The 13,385-nt window shown below is 38.6% G+C and overlaps 1 protein-coding gene across 3 annotated transcripts in view; it reads left to right on the top strand.

The window, feature by feature from the left end:
* Nucleotides 1-13,385, top strand: part of csrnp3 (cysteine-serine-rich nuclear protein 3) — a 105,840-nt gene that overhangs the window by 34,593 nt on the left and 57,862 nt on the right. The window lies entirely within an intron of this gene.

The following is a 13,385-nucleotide window of genomic DNA, read 5'->3' as shown; positions in this document are numbered from 1 at the left end:
ACAAGAAGCACCAGGACTTTAAAGACTTGGACCTTCGTCCTTTTGCTTAGATATCGGGAGCGCCACACACCTGTTTCCAGCGGCCACTTCAACAAAATTTTTAAAAAGCAAATGGCCCATTTTCTACTCTTAGTAGCTAAAACGTCACAGAAGAAAGGTAAATTGATTTATCATTTGTTGATCCCTTCTTGTTGAATTAAAAGACATGTAAGCCTGGCATTCTAAGAGGAACCTGATGAGGTTTAACAGAGTTGGTTAATTTTATATTAGGCCAAAATAAATTGTTAATCAATTATGTTGGCCCTTGTTTCATATAGTAATGTATTTTTGGAAAAAAAAGTGCTACTCTGTGGAAAAAGACAGGATTTGTTTGGGTATGACATTTTTTGTGTTTTTTTTTTTTTTTGTTGTTGTACCTTTGCAGCGTTTTGTAGTTACTGTGTAATTTGGAAATGATGAAATGTGTCATGCATTGTATTACCCCACATGCTTCATTGATGTGTCTTGAATTGCATGTGTGATGGAGAGGGAGATTTCCCCAATGGAAGAATATATGGGGTAGATTTTATTGGTGGAGTTGGGAGAAACTGTATTTAGGGGAATTCAGCATAGGGTTTATAAAGAATGATTGGACATCACAGATTACCTGATTTATAGTAACATGTTCACATACTAAATTTATTCACTGACATGTTAAAAAATAAATAATGTACCTCCAAAAAATACTAAAAATAAAAAAATCAAACATTATATTATTGTCACATAAATTACTGAATATAAGGGATTTTTTTAACTTACACAAACTCTTTTGTAACAATAACGTTTTCATACCAGGTTTTTCAGAAACATCATTTTGTATCAAATGGTTCAAATCTCAAATGTCACACACTTAAAGGTTTATTTTTCCAAGAATCTAGCAACAGAGTATTAATCAAAGCAGAAGAGCAAACTTTATTCCTTTAGGATCAAAAGATTGGGTGTCTTTGAGGAAAAATGTAAAAAGATAACAGGAAAAGAAGCAGATTCTTTTACACAGAAATCCAGAGAATGCAATTTTGAAACTTCTGAATAATCTCTCCAACCGCAGTACTGGCATAAAATCTAAAGCAATGAGAAATGATATCCTAAATTTAGTTCAGTAGTTACAGTTAATTAGTTTAGTTGTAAAATATCTTTTTTGCCTGTATACCTCTATATTTTAAACTGATTATCATAAGTAGTGTCTGAAATATTTTGAATTAGTCTGTGTCAATATAAACTCATTACTTTGCAGAAACTAAAGAGGCCAGTACATATATATAATACAACACAGAATAACTTGCAAGTCAGAGGCAAAGTGCTTCTATACTTGTCTGAATTTTTTTTATTTAATAATGGTTCATTTGAAAAATTAACTGATTATTCTGATACCAAAGAAAATAATTTACTAAAGGAAGGGAGTAATGTAATGAAATACTGAAAGTTTACAGCTATTATCATTTTTAAATGCAGAAATTAAGATGTATGTTAAGTGTTGTATGGCGTCCTGCATCTGTTTCCTAATTCATCATATCTAAACACAATTTATTAAGGGCAGGATGGCATGTGACAGTGCTTTATAGATCTAAGTAACAACTTCCTCCACATACAGCTGAGCTATTTCTAGCTGCCGTAAAATTGTGTGATAGGATGAAATAATTACTTATGAGTTGTATTATAATAAGTTGGATGCCACTGCTGCTGCATCAGTGATGTCAGGCTGCCTGCTGTTATATACGGTACCATCTTTGTGGTTGATTGATTATTATGGGTCTCTGACTGAAATCTTTGCAAATCTAGCACCACTAGATTATACTTTTAGCATTTTTCACATAAATACTTGTAGTAAAATAAATGTAGTAATTGTAATGTGGAGTTACAGAATAAAGTGACTTTTGACTGTATTTGGACTGCTGTTTCTCTGACTAAAGCAAATTAGTCCTCAATCTTGAACACAATTTTACTAACACTGACTTACATGGAGTGTTTTCTTTTAATCAGATCAATGTATTGGTCAAGTTTTGTTAATGTGTTTTCAGTAAAAAGGACACAAATTGCATCAGTACTGTTTTTAATCTGTAATTATTTCTTCTATTAAAATGTCTAAATGAATTGCTTTCACTCTTTCTGATAATGTAAAATATTATTTTGGATATTTTGCAAAATTTCCTTATTTGTTTATGAAATGCCCCTGGATGTCAGTGAAGGGAATAATTGACCGCCCAAGTTCCAAAAATCTTCTAGTCCGATGGTAAATCACACATACATGTACGTATACCTCACCTGTTATGAATAGCAGTAGAGTGTTGTGTCGTGTTAGCCATAGATTGATACAGCTAACTAAATAGGTTACAAATGCAAGCTTTCGAGGCAGCTAAGGCCCCTTCATCAGGTTACACCTTGCCTGATGAAGTGGCCTTAGCTGCCTCAAAAGCTGGCATTCACCCTACTTTCTCCTGTACAGACTGAATAGACAAAGAACGAATTGCCACATATGGATGTTGACTTTTTTATTTTTTCATTAAAAATATGCTCTACTGACACCACCTATAATATTAATTTAGCTTTATAGTATAACACCTGACTTGTTTAACATACAGTAGTGATATAATAGATAATAAATGTATGTAGTTTCTATCTGTTGACATTATCAGTGTCTATCTATCTATCTGTCTATCTACTGTATCTATCTATATTCTGATTTTATAGGTAAACGTTCTAGCTATGTACACGGATTTAGGTGAAAACTTTATACTGTTGTCATATCTTAAGAGTAGTAGGGATATTACACACATAGATTAATCAGAATTGAGAATGTTACATTGTCTACTTCATAACAAGAAAATATGAGTGAAATAAGGTAGTAATACTAACTAATCAATGCACCAAGGAGTTACTATATGTGGCGTGTTCATTATCACATGCAAGTAAGAATTTCACTTTACTCTGTACACATAACAGTAATGTAGACCCTATAAACCTATATTTTAATTGGATGTGTTTGGCCATTGCTTCCCTTTCAGATACCACAGTGACTTTAACCTGAAAATAGGTCTTATTTTATTCTTTCTTTTACTCTCTGGATGGGTAGGGGAAGGAAACATGTGTCATGGAATTTTCTTGTAATGCAATTTTTTAAACCTGAAAAGAATAGTAAATAAAACTGTTATAATCCAGTGGACCCAACACAGAGGACATTAATCAATATAAACTAGAAACAGAAAATATTAAATGTTACAATACTGTATATATTTACATTCAGTGTATGGGTGGGTATGTGTGTAATTGGGCATTGTGATTGATTGAGTCTTTGCACAGAGCTGTCTTCTGCACTGTATCCACTGCTGCTGGGGCAGGCTTCTGTCACTTGCAACCCTGAATTGGATTAAGTGGATTTAAGAATGTTATGTTAAAAGAAATTATGTATTTTTTATCACATGAAAAACATAGGCACATACATTCAGCTTATGTAAGATATTACCAATTGTTAATAAGGTAAGTCACAGATATGCATGATTAGATAAACCTGTCTGGGGTACTGATTTCCTTTGGAATAGTCTTAAAGTTTGTATGAAATGGGCCAACTTAATTTCCATTTCCTACCCAGACATTCTTCAATATATTGTTCTACATACTACTGAACATTACTGAGATTTAATCATATTCTGCAGTTTTCACTATTAATGTTTTTGTTTCCCAGTCATTATAGAATTTTATTTCCTGTTCCAAAAAAGGTTAAGGCATAGAAAAAATGATTAAGCCTTGAACATTTTGAAATGTGAAATATATTCGAATTCTTGCTATGCTGCGCATATAACTGTAGGTTCTAAGAAAACCTAATGCAGAAGCAGTGCAAATTATATTGTTTGTGGTTGGTCAATTACATTGCAAACAGAGACTAATACTGTTTGGTAGTAGGCAGGGCTAATTATGTATGCGGACAGAGGCTAATGCACATAATGCTATTGTTTTTTTTTCCTTTTTATAAAAAGAACAATTAAATACACTGAATCATCATTTAAAACCATCAGTAGTTCATGTCTGAAAGCTGTATTCTTATCAATGTATGTGATGCTTTTTACGGTCTAGGGTTTTCATGTGTGGCTTTCCTAGTGCTAATATGAGAACTAAGATCACTTACTACACAGTGTACAGTACTGCTCTGCCTACTTACAGACCAGATGAAATTCATCAACATGAAGTATAAATCTAGCCTTAGACGTTTTCCCCTTTACTTGCCTCCTTATCCAGCTACATTGGACCTTTTTAGTGTAGCCCATATTTTGAAAAGTTAAATGCTATTTTCTTTCAGAAGGCTGTTCATTTAATTGAAAATGAAAGAAGCTACCACATCAAGAAGAAAACATGTACTGTATTTGTAATATCAAAATTGGCAGGTCTTGCAGTTGACATATGAATAAGGCCAACGTACAGTAGCTGACAAGCTAAATAATGTTAAAAGCTTGAAAAATGAACTCCAGTGTATTGCAAAGCTGTGTAGTGATGTTAGAAGCATCCAATTCAGTTTCATATTTAATTTGAATTTATTTGGCATTCAGGTGAGACTTTTTATCACTTCAGATAACATGATCAGATTAATGCATTAGTTGCCATATTAGGAAGTTTTCAAAAAAAAAAAGTGAAAGCAGGAATAATTGTAACAACTGTTTGTGAAATAGTTATAATTTAGAAAAAAAATGACACATATTTATATGTAAACAAAGATAGAAGCTTTATTGAGAATACCATGTTTAAAAAATCAATCCTTAACCTAGATTTTGAGACTTGAGTTTGAGATTTCTCTTCCACAGGCAAGTCATTGCAGAGCTTGAGGGCACTGTATCCCTGGACAGTCATGACACTTAGACACTATTAATTGATCTCTAGGCCAGGGATACACCGATCAGTTTGGAGAAATCCTGGAAGTGTTTATGAGTATTGCCAAACTAGCTGAACTAGATTTGACTGGGTTATTATGGTTCTCGCATCTTTAAAGTGTCCCTGAGGCTTAGGGGAATTTCTGGCAACTATACTGAACCAATTATTGTGGCCAAAATGGTGACCTGAGGTGTGCAGCAGCCATGCCAACCACTGCACCACCATCCCTCTGGGTTATCAAACAAGAAAGAATGCAGTCAGAGAAGCGCAATCATTTATATCATCAAAACAAAGCAGAAATGCCAAAATTGTAGTCAAAAGTTAGAAAAAATATAGAGGTCTTTTAAAATCAGAATATTCAAAGTAATGTTTCATGATTGAAGCCGCTGGCTCATTCTATTTTTTTAAGTCGCAATGAAGGTTCTCCAAACTGTCTGTGCTGATGCTTCTGTCAAAAAGATAGACACATCTTGTAAATGGTAATAAATCTTTCATTATTATTTTTATTTCAGAGAGTCTTCTGTGTTTTTTTTACATCAGACTCATTCAAGGTTTGTTTTCACTCTCCATGTGGCAAATTTTGTATGCATAGGGCATGCTCCTCCTTCTCCTATATTGAAATAAAACTTGAAGATCAACCTGCACATTTAGTGACAAGCAGAGATAACTCTTTATTTATGTTGTATATTTTTCCTAAAAATAAAATGTTGAGAACCTGAATTATTTACTTAAGCTCTTTAAATTGAGTTCACCTACTATACATGGTATTAATGTGCCTATATGACTTTACATTTTATACATTTGTTTTTAAGGAAAATGTAAGAAGCTAGTATGAATACTGATGCTATAGTAGTTCACCAGCTGCCTTAGCACCTTTTGGTTTCTGTGACATCTGCATGATCTATTTATATCTGTATGAGTTTTCTTTGCCAAACTCGAGTTTCTCCAGGTGTTTAAATCTGCAGTGTGTCAGCCAGTAGCCTAGTGGTACTAACTTTGAGCATGATTGTGTGCTCTTCATAGTGCCAGCCTCTGTGCGGCTATGCCTCTGTGAGCCCAAAGAAAAAAGAATGTAGTGAGATATGCGCAAGCTTCGTATCCAGAAAGCAATCCTATGTTCCACGTAAAGAGAAAATGCTGAATCAGAGTCTAAAGTCTGAAATAATGAAATCTTTAAAACCAGGTAATTCAAAGAAACGATCACCAAAGAGAACCTTTTTTTTATCCAGTATCACTTGTTTTTTTATTTTTTTAAAAGTGCCTCAAAGTGCTAGAGAAGCATCTCCCAACTATGCTGGACCAATTATTTTGACCAAAAAAGTGGCCTGCACTGTGAAGCAGCAGTGCCAACCACTGCTCCCTGAGATAAAATTAATTGAATTAAATATCAGAACAGTTAAATTTCTTGTAGACAGTGGCATCATGAGCAGTTAGCATGAATTCACGGAGGTGTGGACCTCACAAGCCTGGTGTACAGTACAGAAGATTTACAAATAAACAGAAAGCGAGTAATAGACGAGGAATCCATATAGTCCCTGGAATCAGCAGAAGGGAAGGGGACTAGAAATCACAGCTGATCCAGGACTCATTCATTTTTGTAAAGGTCAATCTGTCCACAGGATCTGTGGATAACTGGGTCCTCTTTTCTGTGACCACCCTGCCTGTAGTTGGGTCTGAAAGCCTGCTTAGTAAGTAAGCTGGACGCTAGGCAACACAGGACTTCCAACGCATAACGAGCAAGCTTCCATCTTTATCACCTAGAACTCCATGGGGTCTTCAGTGCACACAGATTCATTTGCACCGATGCACCCCAGGTAGTGACTCACCATGCAGTCCAGCTTGTGTCAAACTAGGTTGCTGAGGCTTGAAAAAGTCTTTCCAAACATCCATCATATTGCCACCACCACAGTTGCTGCTACTGACAGCTCTCAGATGGACATGTGGAGAAGGTAGCGGGGAGTTGAGGGTGGGGATATGCATCAAGCAACTTGCTTGGAAGGACAGAACAGAGATGGCATATTCTCTTTTCCTGCTGGTTGTGCTCCATAACCTCCTCTATCTTGACTTTATAAAGGGGGTCTAGTAGGGTGGACAACCTGCCCTCTGTTTTATAGCTTTAATCTGGGGTTCCCTCCTAAGGCATTAAAACATATGAGCAGCTATGTTGTAGAAGTTCACCCTGTCCACCCCTTCCTGACTATCTTCTTTCTCCTCCCCTACCTCCTCCTGCTGCTCAGTGTTCCCCCAACCTCATGACAGTAGGCATTGCCCTCTGTGTCTACTCATCCTCTTGTTGTGAGCTACATGCCTCCTCCTCCTCCTCCTCCTCCTGGAGTGCCCCTGCCCTGCTGAACTGCCTATTGGGAATGTCGTCCTCCTCCTCATCCTCCTCAGCACCTTCTCCCACTTTGAGAAGGCCACCTAGTATCCTGTCCAGCAGGAACACTAGTTGGGAGCATATTATTCCAGCCAGTGTTCTCCTGGATGACAATCTTAGTGACCTGCTTGAAAGGAGCCAGCACCTTGCAGAGCTGCCACATTTGCTGTCTCTGGTTTGTAGTAAAATATCCCAGTGGCAGTGCTTGGCCCTTGGTACCCTGCTCCACTAGGCAGTGTTTCACTGTCCCCCGCTGTTTCTACTGCAGCTTCACTATGTACAGGGTGAAGTTCTACCCCATTGCTGCATCATAAACCAACCTGTTGGGGGGCAAGTGGTGCAGCTCCTGCATTTTTGCAAACAACGCACTGGCAGTAGGGGAGTGGCAAAAATGGCTGCAGACCTGCCTGAAGCTCATCCTACCCCGGGTAAGTTTGGAGGATCCTCTGCACCACAAGGTTGAGCATGTGAGCAAAATATGGCATACAGGTAAATTTGCGGAGTCTAACATCACACTGTGCGTCTGTAGCTACTAGGGGGACATCACCTCAGTACTTGGCCTTGTAAGGAAGCCAGAATCACAGGCCTAGTATGGCCCCTCTCACTTAGGCACACTAGTTCTAGCACAGCTTGGCACTTGCTGTGCAGCACCAAAGCACAACTGTTGGTGTGTTTGCTGGACAGCTCAGTGCGGCTGGTGCCGGGGTTGGAGGCAGCTATCCAGTAGGAGGACATGGAAGTGGAAGAGAAGGGGACTGGGTATGGTCTCCCTCAATCTCCAGGGGTGGCATCACCCTAACGGCACCCTCCCCAGCCACAAGGAGGGTGATCTCCTTTCGGAGTAAGTATATGTACTGCCCCTGCCTGTTCCTACTTGTCCATGTGTTGGTGGTAAAGTGGACCCTTCTGCCCACTGTGTGGTTGAGTGATAGACCTACATTCTGTGCCATGTGCTGTTGGAGGTCTGGGACAGCCTTTCTGGCAAAATAATGGCAGCTGGAGATCTTCCAGGTGGGGATGCCACAACTCATCATTTGGTGGAAGAAAGCCATGTCCACCAGCCGATAAGGCAGGAGCTGCAGCTCCAACAGTTTTGCCAGGTGCCCATTTAGATGCTGTATTTGCGGTTGACTGGGTGGGAGGGGCCTCTAACGCTCCAGCACCAGGACATTGGTCACTGTTGCTGTACGTTAACAGGAGGGGTAGAGGAGGGCATGGAGGAGGAAGAGCTGCATACTGGCCACCTTTGGGTGTGAGCCTCTGCGACTTAGGACTGGCTTCCAATGTCAAACTCTGATGCAAGGGGGTGCTGGGGAGTGTGATCGACCAACACATACTGAAGATGACAAGCTTGACAAACCTGATACTGATTGCACAGCAGCCTGTGGTGGTCCTTCACATTGTTGATGAGCGGGTAGTGCCCATATGGGAACCAGGCTGCCCCCTGCATACCTTCTGCTGGCAGAGGTTGCAGAGTGCAGTTGCCTGATCCTCTGGCCGTATGCTAAAATAGGCCCAGAGGGGCTATGTGCGAGGCACCACCCTGGTTACCTTGGTAGAGGCAATACGTGGCACATAATGGATCTCTCGCTGCTGCCTGCTAGTGGCACTGGCTACCAAGACAGGAGAGTGCCTAGCACTGGGCTGAGTGGTGGCATTTAAACCACCTTCTTTGCCTCTGATGCTGGTGCATTTTTTAACCAATTCATACTTTAAAAAAAAACTTTTTACATTAAGCCCCTGCATAACCAGACACACAAGTCTTATGGGTGTTTACTTTTCCTTTTTTATTAGCAAAATTAAATTCTGTAGGCTTATTGTTCAGTGACCATAAAATGCTAAAATAAATTTCCTTAAAATATGTACCTTAACTAATAAAATGTGTACAAAAACATTTATCCATAATACATATGATATATATTAAAATAAAATGCCGTCCTATTGTTTAATGTTTTTAGTAATGTACTTATCTGAAATAAAGTTCAATTAGAAAAAGAACTTTTCACAATTTCCCTAACCAAAAAATATACCTGTACATATATACACTGTCACAATCAAATAATTGATATTGGCAATAAACATTGTTTAAGTGTAAATATACATGCACTTATAGGTTTTAATCATTAATTGAGTTTACATTTACAAACCGGATTCCAAAAAAGTTGGGACACTAAACAAATTGTGAATAAAAACTGAATGCAATGATGTGGAGATGGCAAATGTTAATATTTTATTTGTAATAGAACGTAGATGACAGATCAAACGTTTAATCCGAGTAAATATCATTTTAAAGGAAAAATATGTTGATTCAAAATTTCACGGTGTCAACAAATCCCAAAAAAGTTGGGACAAGTAGCAATAAGAGGCTGGAAAAAGTAAATTTGAGCATAACGAAGAGCTGGAAGACCAATAAACACTAATTAGGTCAATTGGCAACATGATTGGGTATAAAAAGAGCTTCTCAGAGTGGCAGTGTCTCTCAGAAGCCAAGATGGGTAGAGGATCACCAATTCCCACAATGTTGCAGAAAGATAGTGGAGCAATATCAGAAAGGTGTTACCCAGTGAAAAATTGCAAAGACTTTGCATCTATCATCATCAACTGTGCATAACATCATCCGAAGATTCAGAGAATCTGGAACAATCTCTGTGCGTAAGGGTCAAGGCTGTAAAACCATACTGGATGCCCGTGATCTCCGGGCCCTTAAACGACACTGCACCACAAACAGGAATGCTACTGTAAAGGAAATCACAGAATGGGCTCAGGAATACTTCCAGAAACCATTGTCAGTGAACACAATCCACCGTGCCATCCGCCGTTGCCAGCTGAAACTCTACAGTGCAAAGAAGAAGCCATTTCTAAGCAAGATCCACAAGCTCAGGCGTTTCACTGGGCCAGGGATCATTTAAAATGGAGTGTGGCAAAATGGAAGACTGTTCTGTGGTCAGACGAGTCACGATTCGAAGTTCTTTTTGGAAATCTGGGACACCATGTCATCCGGACCAAAGAGGACAAGGACAACCCAAGTTGTTATCAACGCTCAGTTCAGAAGCCTGCATCTCTGATGGTATGGGGTTGCATGAGTGCGTGTGGCATGGGCAGCTTGCATGTCTGGAAAGGCACCATCAATGCAGAAAAATATATTCAGGTTCTAGAACAACATATGCTCCCATCCAGACGTCATCTTTCAGGGAAGACCTTGCACTTTTCAACAAGATAAAGCCAGACCCCATTCTGCATCAATCACAACATCATGGCTGCGTAGGAGAAGGATCCGGTGACTGAAATGGCCAGTCTGCAGTCCAGATCTTTCACCTATAGAGAACATTTGGCGCATCATAAAGAGGAAGGTGCGACAAAGAAGGCCCAAGACGATTGAACAGTTAGAGGCCTGTATTAGACAAGAATGGGAGAGCATTCCTATTTCTAAACTTGAGAAACTGGTCTCCTCAGTCCCCAGACGTCTGTTGAGTGTTGTAAGAAGAAGGGGAGATGCCACACAGTGGTGAAAATGGCCTTGTCCCAACTTTTTTGGGATGAAATTTTGAATCAACATATTTTTCCCTTAAAATGATACATTTTCTCAGTTTAAACTTTTGTTCCGTGATTTATGTTCTATTCTGAATAAAATATTAGAAGTTGGCACCTCCACATCATTGCATTCAGTTTTTATTCACGATCCCAACTTTTTTGGAATCCGGTTTGTATTATATTTATACACTTTTATTTCTTCAGTGTATCAGCTAGACATTTGTAATTCTTGAGATGTAATTATAACTATATGGATTACCATTTTAATAATGCAGTACTTATTTCTTACAAAAACATATACTGTATGACAATATACAGTGGTGTGAAAAACTATTTGCCCCCTTCCTGATTTCTTATTCTTTTGCATGTTTGTCACACAAAATGTTTCTAAACATCAAACACATTTAACCATTAGTCAAATATAACACAAGCAAACACAAAATGCAGTTTTTAAATGATGGTTTTATTATTTAGGGAGAAAAAATCCAAACCTACATGGCCCTGTGTGAAAAGTAATTGCCCCTGAACCTAATAACTGGTTGGGCCACCCTTAGCAGCAATAACTGCAATCAAGCATTTGCGATAACTTGCAATGAGTCTTTTACAGCGCTCTAGAGGAATTTTGGCCCACTCATCTTTGCAGAATTGTTGTAATTCAGCTTTATTTGAGAGTTTTCTAGAATGAACCGCCTTTTTAAGGTCATGCCATAGCATCTCAATTGGATTCAGGTCAGGACTTTGACTAGGCCACTCCAAAGTCTTCATTTTGTTTTTCTTCAGCCATTCAGAGGTGGATTTACTGGTGTGTTTTGGGTCATTGTCCTGTTGCAGCACCCAAGATCGCTTCAGCTTGAGTTGACGAACAGATGGCCGGACATTCTCCTTCAGGATTTTTGGTAGACAGTAGAATTCATGGTTCCATCTATCACAGCAAGCCTTCCAGGTCCTGAAGCAGCAAAACAACCCCAGACCATCACACTACCACCACCATATTTTACTGTTGGTATGATGTTCTTTTTCTGAAATGCTGTGTTCCTTTTACACCAGATGTAACGGGACATTTGCCTTCCAAAAAGTTCAACTTTTGTCTCATCAGTCCACAAGGTATTTTCCCAAAAGTCTTGGCAATCATTGAGATGTTTCTTAGCAAAATTGAGATGAGCCCTAATGTTCTTTTTGCTTAACAGTGGTTTGAGTCTTGGAAATCTGCCATGCAGGCTGTTTTTGCCCAGTCTCTTTCTTATGGTGGAGTCGTGAACACGGACCTTAATTGAGGCAAGTGAGGCCTGCAGTTCTTTAGACGTTGTCCTGGGGTCTTTGTGACCTCTCGGATGAGTCGTCTCTGCGCTCTTGGGGTAATTTTGGTCGCCCGCCCACTCCTGGGAAGGTTCACCACTGTTCCATGTTTTTGCCATTTGTGGATAATGGCTCTCACTGTGGTTCGCTGGAGTCCCAAAGCTTTAGAAATGGCTTTATAACTTTACCAGACTGATAGATCTCAATTACTTCTGTTCTCATTTGTTCCTGAATTTCTTTGGATCTTGGCATGATGTCTAGCTTTTGAGGTGCTTTTGGTCTACTTCTCTGTGTCAGGCAGCTCCTATTTAAGTGATTTCTTGATTGAAACAGGTGTGGCAGTAATCAGGCCTGGGGGTGGCTACGGAAATTAAACTCAGGTGTGATACACCACAGTTAGGTTATTTTTAACAAGGGGCAATTACTTTTTCACACAGGGCCATGTAGGTTTGGATTTTTTCTCCCTAAATAATAAAACCATCATTTAAAAACTGCATTTTGTGTTTACTTGTGTTATATTTGACTAATGGTTAAATGTGTTTGATGATCAGAAACATTTTGTGTGACAAACATGCAAAAGAATAACAAATCAGGAAGGGGGCAAATAGTTTTTCACACCACTGTATAAACACAATAAAACTCTTTAAAAAAGCCACAAATATATCAACTGTTTTTTAGATGTTTATCAAGAAGACACAAGTTTACAGGGAAAATAAACTTTGCTGTTAGGCTAACAAGCCTGTTGTTTACTAAGCAGCAGTGTCAAATTCTTTCCTTTCAACATTTCTATCCTTTTCAAATTGAAAAAGTAAACTGCTGTACTTAACACAAGCTTGCTGTCCAAACTAAGAAAAAAGTCATCCTGTTTTAAAGGACAAAATAAAAAGGTCTTAATTCATTAAAGTAGCTTTTCTTACCTATCTAATGGCGCAAGATGACTTTAGAATATTACTCCACTTTCTTTAACGTAAAGGCTGCTATTCTGATCATCTGTCACATTTTGGTTAAATAATCCTTGACTTGCTGCTCTTTGATTTACACTACAGGAAGTTCACTGCAAAAAACAAAAAGGCACAACCTGGCTCAACTACCATAATACCTCATGTAAAGGAGCACTGCAACTAATTTACCTTAAAGCTCTGGACCGGCAACCCTTAATTTCTGCTGACACCTCCATTTACTCACTCATGTGCTATTTACCCTGTAGCTTTCAGCGCCATGAGTGTCTGCTCCCTCAAAGTCAAGCAGATAAAACATCCAAGAATGAATAATCATAAAAATTTAA

The sequence above is a fragment of the Polypterus senegalus genome, chromosome 6 (assembly GCF_016835505.1).
Source record: "Polypterus senegalus isolate Bchr_013 chromosome 6, ASM1683550v1, whole genome shotgun sequence".
In the NCBI taxonomy this organism is placed as follows: domain Eukaryota; kingdom Metazoa; phylum Chordata; class Cladistia; order Polypteriformes; family Polypteridae; genus Polypterus; species Polypterus senegalus.
This window is presented reverse-complemented; position numbering and strand designations above follow the sequence as displayed.